The following is a 12,243-nucleotide window of genomic DNA, read 5'->3' as shown; positions in this document are numbered from 1 at the left end:
AGGATGGGGCTCTGAACAGTCAGGATAAGGATCAGAACAGTCAGGTTGGGGATCTGAGCTGTCAGAATGGGGATCTGAACAGTCAGGATGGGGATCTGATCCGACAGGATAAGGATCTGAACAGTCAGGATGGGAATCTGAACAGTCAGGATGGGGATCTGATCCGACAGGATAGGGATCTTAGCAGTCAGGATGGGGATCAGAGCAGTCAGGATGGGGATCTTAGCAGTCAGGATGGGGATCAGAGCAGTCAGGATGGGAATCTGAGCAGTCAGGATTGCGATCTGAACAGTCAGGATGGGGATCTGAACAGTCAGGATGGGGATCTGACCTGTCAGGATGGGGATCTGAACAGTCAGGATGGGGATCTGAACAGTCAGGATGGGCATCTGAGCAGTCAGGATGGGGACCTGAACAGTCAGGATGGGGATCTGAGCAGTCACGATGGGGATCTGAACAGTCAGGATGGGGATCTGAACAGTCAGGATGGGCATCTGAGCAGTCAGGATGGGGACCTGAACAGTCAGGATGGGCATCTGAGCAGTCAGGATGGGGACCTGAACAGTCAGGATGGGGATCTGAGCAGTCACGATGGGGATCTGAACAGTCAGGATGGGGATCTGAGCAGTCAGGATGGGTATCTGAACAGTCAGGATGGGGATCTGAACAGTCAGGATGGGGATCTGAGCAGTCAGGATGGGGATCTTGACAGTCAGGATGGGGATCTGAGCAGTCAGGATTGGGATCTGAGCAGTCAGGATGGGGATCTGAGCAGTCAGGATGGGGATCTGAACAGTCAGGATGTGGATCTGAACAGTCAGGATGGGGATCTGAGCTGTCAGGATGGGGATCTGAGCAGTCAGGATGGGGATCTGTACAGTTAGGATGGGGATCTGAGCAGTCAGGATGGGGATCTGAGCAGTCAGGATGGGAATCTGAACAGTCAGGATGGCGATCTGAACAGTCAGAAAAGGGATCTGACAAGTCGGGCTAGGAATCTGAGCAGTCAGGATGGGGATCTGTACAGTCAGGATGGGGATCTGAACAGTCAGGATGGGAATCTGAGCAGTCAGGATGGGGATCTGGACTGTCAGGATGAGGATCTGAGCAGTCAGGATGGGGATCTGAGCAGTCAGGATTGGGATCTGAACAGTCAGGAAAGGGATCTGAAGAGTCAGGATGGGGATCTGAACAGACAAAATTGGGATCTGAACAGTCAGGATGTGGATCTGAACAGTCAAAATTGGGATCTGAACATTCAGGATGGGGATCTGAGCTTACAGGATGGGGATCTGAACAGTCAGGATGGGGATCTGAGCAGTCAGGATGGGGATCTGAACAGTCAGGATGGGGATCTGAACAGTCAGGATAGGGATCTGAGCATTCAGGATGGGGATTAGAGACGTCAGGGTGGGGATCTGGGCAGTCAGGATAGGGATCTGAGCAGTCAGGATCAGGATCTGAGCAGTCAGGAAAGTGATCTGAGCAGACAGGGTAGGGATCTGAACAGGCTGGATGGTGATCTGAACAGTCAGGAAAGTGATCTGAGCTGTCAGGATGGGGATGTGAACAGTCAGGATAAGGATCTGGTCAGTCAGGATGGGGAATAGAGCCGTCAGGATGGAGATCTTGGCAGTCAGGATGGGGATCTGAGCTGTCAGGATGGGGATCTGAAGAGTCAGGATAGATATCTGAAATGTCAGGATGGGGATCTGAAGAGTCAGGATAGGGACCTGAGCAGTCAGGATGGGGATCTGAAAAGTCAGGATGGGGATCTGAACAGTCAGGATGGGGATCTGAACAGTCAGGAAGGGGATCTGGACAGTCAGGATGGGGGTCTGGACAGTCAGGATGGAGATCTGAACAGTCAGGGTGGGGATCTGAGCAGTCAGGTTTGGGTTCTGGACAGTCAGGATGGGGATCTGAACAGTCAGGATGGGGATCTGAACAGTCAGGATGGGCATCTGAGCAATCAGGAAAGGGATCGGAACAGTCAGGATGGGGATCTGAGCAGTCAGGAAAGGGATCGGAACAGTTAGGATTTAGTTCTGAGGCATCAGGATGGGGATCTGAGTAGTCAGGATGGGGATCTGCGCATTCAGGATGAGGATCTGAACAGTTGGGATAGGGATCTGAACAGTCAGGATAGAGATCTGTGCAGTCAGGATAGGTACCTCATCAGTCAGGACAGGGATCTGAACTGTCAGGATGGAATCTGAGCTGTCAGAATGGGGATCTGAGCTGTCAGGATCGGGATCTGAGCAGAGAGGAAAGAGATCTGGACAGTCAGGATGGGGATCTGAACAGTCAGCATGGGGATCTGAACAGTCAGGATACAGATCTGAGCAGTCAGGATAGGGATCTTAGCAGTCAGGATGGGGATCAGAGCAGTCAGGATGGGGATCTGAGCAGTCAGAATGGGGATCTGAACAGACAGCAAAGGCATCTGAAATGTCAGGATGGGGATCTGAACAGTCAGGATGGGGATCTGAGCAGTCAGGATGGGGATCTGGACAGCCAGGATGGGGATCTGAACAGTCAGGATGGGGATCTGAACAGTCAGGATGGGGATCAGAACAGTCAGGATAGGGATCTGAGCTGTCAGGATAGGGATCTGATCAGTCAGGATAAGGATCTGAGCGGTCAGGATAGTGATCTGTGCAGTCAGGATAGGGATCTGCACAGTCAGGATAAGGATCTGAGCAGTCAGGATAAGGATCTGAGCAGTCAGGATAGGGATCTGAGCAGTCAGGATAAGGATCTGAGCAGTCAGGATGGGGATCTGAACAGTCAGGATAAGGATCTGAGCAGTCAGGATAAGGATCAGAACAGTCAGGTTGGGTATCTGAGCTGTCAGAATGGGGATCTGAAGAGTCAGGATGGGGATCTGATCCGACAGGATAGGGATCTGAGCAGTCAGGATGGGGATCTGAGCAGTCAGGATGGGGATCTGGACAGCCAGGATGGGGATCTGAACAGTCAGGATGGGGATCAGAACAGTCAGGATAGGGATCTGAGCTGTCAGGATAGGGATCTGACCAGTCAGGATAAGGATCTGAGCGGTCAGGATAGTGATCTGCACAGTCAGGATAGGGATCTGCACAGTCAGGATAAGGATCTGAGCAGTCAGGATAAGGATCTGGGCAGTCAGGATAGGGATCTGAGCAGTCAGGATAAGGATCTGAGCAGTCAGGATGGGGCTCTGAACAGTCAGGATAAGGATCAGAACAGTCAGGTTGGGGATCTGAGCTGTCAGAATGGGGATCTGAACAGTCAGGATGGGGATCTGATCCGACAGGATAGGGATCTTAGCAGTCAGGATGGGGATCAGAAGAGTCAGGATGGGGATCTGAGCAGTCAGGTTTGGGGTCTGAACAGTCAGGATGGGAATCTGAGCAGTCAGGATTGCGATCTGAACAGTCAGGATGGGGATCTGAACAGTCAGGATGGGAATCTGAGCAGTCAGGATTGCGATCTGAACAGTCAGGATGGGGATCTGAACAGTCAGGATGGGCATCTGAGCAGTCAGGATGGGGACCTGAACAGTCAGGATGGGGATCTGAGCAGTCACGATGGGGATCTGAACAGTCAGGATGGGGATCTGAACAGTCAGGATGGGCATCTGAGCAGTCAGGATGGGGATCTGAACAGTCAGGATGGGCATCTGAGCAGTCAGGATGGGGACCTGAACAGTCAGGATGGGATCTGAGCAGTCACGATGGGGATCTGAACAGTCAGGATGGGGATCTGAGCAGTCAGGATGGGTATCTGAACAGTCAGGATGGGGATCTGAACAGTCAGGATGGGGATCTGAGCAGTCAGGATGGGGATCTTGACAGTCAGGATGGGGATCTGAGCAGTCAGGATTGGGATCTGAGCAGTCAGGATGGGGATCTGAGCAGTCAGGATGGGGATCTGAACAGTCAGGATGTGGATCTGAACAGTCAGGATGGGGATCTGAGCAGTCAGGATGGGGATCTGAGCAGTCAGGATGGGGATCTGTACAGTTAGGATGGGGATCTGAGCAGTCAGGATGGGGATCTGAGCAGTCAGGATGGGAATCTGAACAGTCAGGATGGCGATCTGAACAGTCAGAAAAGGGATCTGACAAGTCGGGCTAGGAATCTGAGCAGTCAGGATGGGGATCTGTACAGTCAGGATGGGGATCTGAACAGTCAGGATGGGAATCTGAGCAGTCAGGATGGGGATCTGGACTGTCAGGATGAGGATCTGAGCAGTCAGGATGGGGATCTGAGCAGTCAGGATTGGGATCTGAACAGTCAGGAAAGGGATCTGAAGAGTCAGGATGGGGATCTGAACAGACAAAATTGGGATCTGAACAGTCAGGATGTGGATCTGAACAGTCAAAATTGGGATCTGAACATTCAGGATGGGGATCTGAGCTTACAGGATGGGGATCTGAACAGTCAGGATGGGGATCTGAGCAGTCAGGATGGGGATCTGAACAGTCAGGATGGGGATCTGAACAGTCAGGATAGGGATCTGAGCATTCAGGATGGGGATTAGAGACGTCAGGGTGGGGATCTGGGCAGTCAGGATAGGGATCTGAGCAGTCAGGATCAGGATCTGAGCAGTCAGGAAAGTGATCTGAGCAGACAGGGTAGGGATCTGAACAGGCTGGATGGTGATCTGAACAGTCAGGAAAGTGATCTGAGCTGTCAGGATGGGGATGTGAACAGTCAGGATAAGGATCTGGTCAGTCAGGATGGGGAATAGAGCCGTCAGGATGGAGATCTTGGCAGTCAGGATGGGGATCTGAGCTGTCAGGATGGGGATCTGAAGAGTCAGGATAGGTATCTGAAATGTCAGGAAGGGGATCTGAAGAGTCAGGATAGGGACCTGAGCAGTCAGGATGGGGATCTGAAAAGTCAGGATGGGGATCTGAACAGTCAGGATGGGGATCTGAACAGTCAGGAAGGGGATCTGGACAGTCAGGATGGGGATCTGGACAGTCAGGATGGAGATCTGAACAGTCAGGGTGGGGATCTGAGCAGTCAGGTTTGGGTTCTGGACAGTCAGGATGGGGATCTGAACAGTCAGGATGGGGATCTGAACAGTCAGGATGGGGATCTGAGCAATCAGGAAAGGGATCGGAACAGTCAGGATGGGGATCTGAGCAGTCAGGAAAGGGATCGGAACAGTTAGGATTTAGTTCTGAGGCATCAGGATGGGGATCTGAGTAGTCAGGATGGGGATCTGCGCATTCAGGATGGGGATCTGAACAGTTGGGATAGGGATCTGAACAGTCAGGATAGAGATCTGTGCAGTCAGGATAGGTACCTCATCAGTCAGGACAGGGATCTGAACTGTCAGGATGGAATCTGAGCTGTCAGAATGGGGATCTGAGCTGTCAGGATCGGGATCTGAGCAGAGAGGAAAGAGATCTGGACAGTCAGGATGGGGATCTGAACAGTCAGCATGGGGATCTGAACAGTCAGGATACAGATCTGAGCAGTCAGGATAGGGATCTTAGCAGTCAGGATGGGGATCAGAGCAGTCAGGATGGGGATCTGAGCAGTCAGAATGGGGATCTGAACAGACAGCAAAGGCATCTGAAAAGTCAGGATGGGGATCTGAACAGTCAGGATGGGGATCTGAGCAGTCAGGATGGGGATCTGGACAGCCAGGATGGGGATCTGAACAGTCAGGATGGGGATCTTAACAGTGAGGATGGGGATCAGAACAGTCAGGATAGGGATCTGAGCTGTCAGGATAGGGATCTGATCAGTCAGGATAAGGATCTGAGCGGTCAGGATAGTGATCTGTGCAGTCAGGATAGGGATCTGCACAGTCAGGATAAGGATCTGAGCAGTCAGGATAAGGATCTGAGCAGTCAGGATAGGGATCTGAGCAGTCAGGATAAGGATCTGAGCAGTCAGGATGGGGATCTGAACAGTCAGGATAAGGATCTGAGCAGTCAGGATAAGGATCAGAACAGTCAGGTTGGGTATCTGAGCTGTCAGAATGGGGATCTGAACAGTCAGGATGGGGATCTGATCCGACAGGATAGGGATCTGAGCAGTCAGGATGGGGATCTGAGCAGTCAGGATGGGGATCTGGACAGCCAGGATGGGGATCTGAACAGTCAGGATGGGGATCAGAACAGTCAGGATAGGGATCTGAGCTGTCAGGATAGGGATCTGACCAGTCAGGATAAGGATCTGAGCGGTCAGGATAGTGATCTGCACAGTCAGGATAGGGATCTGCACAGTCAGGATAAGGATCTGAGCAGTCAGGATAAGGATCTGGGCAGTCAGGATAGGGATCTGAGCAGTCAGGATAAGGATCTGAGCAGTCAGGATGGGGCTCTGAACAGTCAGGATAAGGATCAGAACAGTCAGGTTGGGGATCTGAGCTGTCAGAATGGGGATCTGAACAGTCAGGATGGGGATCTGATCCGACAGGATAGGGATCTTAGCAGTCAGGATGGGGATCAGAGCAGTCAGGATGGGGATCTGAGCAGTCAGGTTTGGGGTCTGAACAGTCAGGATGGGAATCTGAGCAGTCAGGATTGCGATCTGAACAGTCAGGATGGGGATCTGAACAGTCAGGATGGGAATCTGAGCAGTCAGGATTGCGATCTGAACAGTCAGGATGGGGATCTGAACAGTCAGGATGGGCATCTGAGCAGTCAGGATGGGGACCTGAACAGTCAGGATGGGGATCTGAGCAGTCACGATGGGGATCTGAACAGTCAGGATGGGGATCTGAACAGTCAGGATGGGCATCTGAGCAGTCAGGATGGGGACCTGAACAGTCAGGATGGGCATCTGAGCAGTCAGGATGGGGACCTGAACAGTCAGGATGGGCATCTGAGCAGTCACGATGGGGATCTGAACAGTCAGGATGGGGATCTGAGCAGTCAGGATGGGTATCTGAACAGTCAGGATGGGGATCTGAACAGTCAGGATGGGGATCTGAGCAGTCAGGATGGGGATCTTGACAGTCAGGATGGGGATCTGAGCAGTCAGGATTGGGATCTGAGCAGTCAGGATGGGGATCTGAGCATCAGGATGGGGATCTGAACAGTCAGGATGTGGATCTGAACAGTCAGGATGGGGATCTGAGCAGTCAGGATGGGGATCTGAGCAGTCAGGATGGGGATCTGTACAGTTAGGTTGGGGATCTGAGCAGTCAGGATGGGGATCTGAGCAGTCAGGATGGGAATCTGAACAGTCAGGATGGCGATCTGAACAGTCAGAAAAGGGATCTGACAAGTCGGGCTAGGAATCTGAGCAGTCAGGATGGGGATCTGTACAGTCAGGATGGGGATCTGAACAGTCAGGATGGGAATCTGAGCAGTCAGGATGGGGATCTGGACTGTCAGGATGAGGATCTGAGCAGTCAGGATGGGGATCTGAGCAGTCAGGATTGGGATCTGAACAGTCAGGAAAGGGATCTGAAGAGTCAGGATGGGGATCTGAACAGACAAAATTGGGATCTGAACAGTCAGGATGTGGATCTGAACAGTCAAAATTGGGATCTGAACATTCAGGATGGGGATCTGAGCTTACAGGATGGGGATCTGAACAGTCAGGATGGGGATCTGAGCAGTCAGGATAGGGATCTGAGCATTCAGGATGGGGATTAGAGACGTCAGGGTGGGGATCTGGGCAGTCAGGATAGGGATCTGAGCAGTCAGGATCAGGATCTGAGCAGTCAGGAAAGTGATCTGAGCAGACAGGGTAGGGATCTGAACAGGCTGGATGGTGATCTGAACAGTCAGGAAAGTGATCTGAGCTGTCAGGATGGGGATGTGAACAGTCAGGATAAGGATCTGGTCAGTCAGGATGGGGAATAGAGCCGTCAGGGTGGAGATCTTGGCAGTCAGGATGGGGATCTGAGCTGTCAGGATGGGGATCTGAAGAGTCAGGATAGGTATCTGAAATGTCAGGAAGGGGATCTGAACAGTCAGGATGGGGATCTGAGCAGTCAGGATGGGGATCTGGACAGCCAGGATGGGGATCTGAACAGTCAGGATGGGGATCTGAACAGTCAGGATGGGGATCAGAACAGTCAGGATAGGGATCTGAGCTGTCAGGATAGGGATCTGATCAGTCAGGATAAGGATCTGAGCGGTCAGGATAGTGATCTGCGCAGTCAGGATAGGGATCTGCACAGTCAGGATAAGTATCTGAGCAGTCAGGATAAGGATCTGAGCAGTCAGGATAGGGATCTGAGCAGTCAGGATAAGGTTCTGAGCAGTCAGGATGGGGATCTGAACAGTCAGGATAAGGATCTGAGCAGTCAGGATAAGGATCAGAACAGTCAGGTTGGGTATCTGAGCTGTCAGAATGGGGATCTGAAGAGTCAGGATGGGGATCTGATCCGACAGGATAGGGATCTGAGCAGTCAGGATGGGGATCTGAGCAGTCAGGATGGGGATCTGGACAGCCAGGATGGGGATCTGAACAGTCAGGATGGGGATCAGAACAGTCAGGATAGGGATCTGAGCTGTCAGGATAGGGATCTGACCAGTCAGGATAAGGATCTGAGCGGTCAGGATAGTGATCTGCACAGTCAGGATAGGGATCTGCACAGTCAGGATAAGAATCTGAGCAGTCAGGATAAGGATCTGGGCAGTCAGGATAGGGATCTGAGCAGTCAGGATAAGGATCTGAGCAGTCAGGATGGGGCTCTGAACAGTCAGGATAAGGATCAGAACAGTCAGGTTGGTGATCTGAGCTGTCAGAATGGGGATCTGAACAGTCAGGATGGGGATCTGATCCGACAGGATAGGGATCTGAACAGTCAGGATGGGAATCTGAACAGTCAGGATGGGGATCTGAGCAGTCAGGAAAGGGATCGGAACAGTTAGGATTTAGTTCTGAGGCATCAGGATGGGGATCTGAGTAGTCAGGATGGGGATCTGCGCATTCAGGATGAGGATCTGAACAGTTGGGATAGGGATCTGAACAGTCAGGATAGAGATCTGTGCAGTCAGGATAGGTACCTCATCAGTCAGGACAGGGATCTGAACTGTCACGATGGAATCTGAGCTGTCAGAATGGGGATCTGAGCTGTCAGGATCGGGATCTGAGCAGAGAGGAAAGAGATCTGGACAGTCAGGATGGGGATCTGAACAGTCAGCATGGGGATCTGAACAGTCAGGATACAGATCTGAGCAGTCAGGATAGGGATCTTAGCAGTCAGGATGGGGATCAGAGCAGTCAGGATGGGGATCTGAGCAGTCAGAATGGGGATCTGAACAGACAGCAAAGGCATCTGAAATGTCAGGATGGGGATCTGAACAGTCAGGATGGGGATCTGAGCAGTCAGGATGGGGATCTGGACAGCCAGGATGGGGATCTGAACAGTCAGGATGGGGATCTGAACAGTCAGGATGGGGATCAGAACAGTCAGGATAGGGATCTGAGCTGTCAGGATAGGGATCTGATCAGTCAGGATAAGGATCTGAGCGGTCAGGATAGTGATCTGTGCAGTCAGGATAGGGATCTGCACAGTCAGGATAAGGATCTGAGCAGTCAGGATAAGGATCTGAGCAGTCAGGATAGGGATCTGAGCAGTCAGGATAAGGATCTGAGCAGTCAGGATGGGGATCTGAACAGTCAGGATAAGGATCTGAGCAGTCAGGATAAGGATCAGAACAGTCAGGATGGGGATCTGAACAGTCAGGATGGGGATCAGAACAGTCAGGATAGGGATCTGAGCTGTCAGGATAGGGATCTGACCAGTCAGGATAAGGATCTGAGCGGTCAGGATAGTGATCTGCACAGTCAGGATAGGGATCTGCACAGTCAGGATAAGGATCTGAGCAGTCAGGATAAGGATCTGGGCAGTCAGGATAGGGATCTGAGCAGTCAGGATAAGGATCTGAGCAGTCAGGATGGGGCTCTGAACAGTCAGGATAAGGATCAGAACAGTCAGGTTGGTGATCTGAGCTGTCAGAATGGGGATCTGAACAGCCAGGATGGGGATCTGATCCGACAGGATAGGGATCTGAACAGTCAGGATGGGAATCTGAACAGTCAGGATGGGGATCTGATCCGACAGGATAGGGATCTTAGCAGTCAGGATGGGGATCAGAGCAGTCAGGATGGGGATCTGAGCAGTCAGGATTGGGATCTGAACAGTCAGGATGGGAATCTGAGCAGTCAGGATTGCGATCTGAACAGTCAGGATGGGGATCTGAACAGTCAGGATGGGGATCTGACCTGTCAGGCTGGGGATCTGAACAGTCAGGATGGGGATCTGAACAGTCAGGATGGGCATCTGAGCAGTCAGGATGGGGACCTGAACAGTCAGGATGGGGATCTGAGCAGTCACTATGGGGATCTGAACAGTCAGGATGGGGATCTGAACAGTCAGGATGGGCATCTGAGCAGTCAGGATGGGGATCTGAACAGTCAGGATGGGCATCTGAGCAGTCAGGATGGGGACCTGAACAGTCAGGATGGGGATCTGAGCAGTCACGATGGGGATCTGAACAGTCAGGATGCGGATCTGAGCAGTCAGGATGGGTATCTGAACAGTCAGGATGGGGATCTGAACAGTCAGGATGGGGATCTGAGCAGTCAGGATGGGGATCTTGACAGTCAGGATGGGGATCTGCGCAGTCAGGATTGGGATCTGAGCAGTCAGGATGGGGATCTGAGCAGTCAGGATGGGAATCTGAACAGTCAGGATGTGGATCTGAACAGTCAGGATGGGGATCTGAACAGTCAGGATGGGGATCTGAGCAGTCAGGATGGGTATCTGAACAGTCAGGATGGGGATCTGAACAGTCAGGATGGGGATCAGAGCAGTCAGGATGGGGATCTGAGCAGTCAGAATGGGGATCTGAACAGACAGCAAAGGCATCTGAAATGTCAGGATGGGGATCTGAACAGTGAGGATGGGGATCTGTGCAGTCAGGATGGGGATCTGGACAGCCAGGATGGGGATCTGAACAGTCAGGATGGGGATCAGAACAGTCAGGATAGGGATCTGAGCTGTCAGGATAGGGATCTGAGCAGTCAGGATAAGGATCTGAGCAGTCAGGATAAGGATCAGAACAGTCAGGTTGGGTATCTGAGCTGTCAGAATGGGGATCTGAAGAGTCAGGATGGGGATCTGATCCGACAGGATAGGGATCTGAGCAGTCAGGATGGGGATCTGAGCAGTCAGGATGGGGATCTGGACAGCCAGGATGGGGATCTGAACAGTCAGGATGGGGATCAGAACAGTCAGGATAGGGATCTGAGCTGTCAGGATAGGGATCTGACCAGTCAGGATAAGGATCTGAGCGGTCAGGATAGTGATCTGCACAGTCAGGATAGGGATCTGCACAGTCAGGATAAGGATCTGAGCAGTCAGGATAAGGATCTGGGCAGTCAGGATAGGGATCTGAGCAGTCAGGATAAGGATCTGAGCAGTCAGGATGGGGCTCTGAACAGTCAGGATAAGGATCAGAACAGTCAGGTTGGGGATCTGAGCTGTCAGAATGGGGATCTGAACAGTCAGGATGGGGATCTGATCCGACAGGATAGGGATCTTCGCAGTCAGGATGGGGATCAGAGCAGTCAGGATGGGGATCTGAGCAGTCAGGTTTGGGGTCTGAACAGTCAGGATGGGAATCTGAGCAGTCAGGATTGCGATCTGAACAGTCAGGATGGGGATCTGAACAGTCAGGATGGGAATCTGAGCAGTCAGGATGGGCATCTGAGCAGTCAGGATGGGGACCTGAACAGTCAGGATGGGCATCTGAGCAGTCAGGATGGGGACCTGAACAGTCAGGATTGGCAACTGAGCAGTCATGATGGGGATCTGAACAGTCAGGATGGGGATCTGAGCAGTCAGGATGGGTATCTGAACAGTCAGGATGGGGATCTGAACAGTCAGGATGGGGATCTGAGCAGTCAGGATGGGGATCTTGACAGTCAGGATGGGGATCTGAGCAGTCAGGATAAGGATCAGAACAGTCAGGTTGGGGATCTGAGCTGTCAGAATGGGGATCTGAACAGTCAGGATGGGGATCTGATCCGACAGGATAGGGATCTTAGCAGTCAGGATGGGGATCAGAGCAGTCAGGATGGGGATCTGAACAGTCAGGATGGGCATCTGAGCAGTCAGGAAGGGGACCTGAACAGTCAGGATGGGGATCTGAGCAGTCACGATGGGGATCTGAACAGTCAGGATGGGGATCTGAACAGTCAGGATGGGCATCTGAGCAGTCAGGATGGGGACCTGAACAGTCAGGATGGGCATCTGAGCAGTCAGGAT

Source organism: Carcharodon carcharias, chromosome 12 (genome assembly GCF_017639515.1).
Source record: "Carcharodon carcharias isolate sCarCar2 chromosome 12, sCarCar2.pri, whole genome shotgun sequence".
NCBI classification, from domain to species: domain Eukaryota; kingdom Metazoa; phylum Chordata; class Chondrichthyes; order Lamniformes; family Lamnidae; genus Carcharodon; species Carcharodon carcharias.
Note: the sequence above shows the minus strand (reverse complement) of the source record.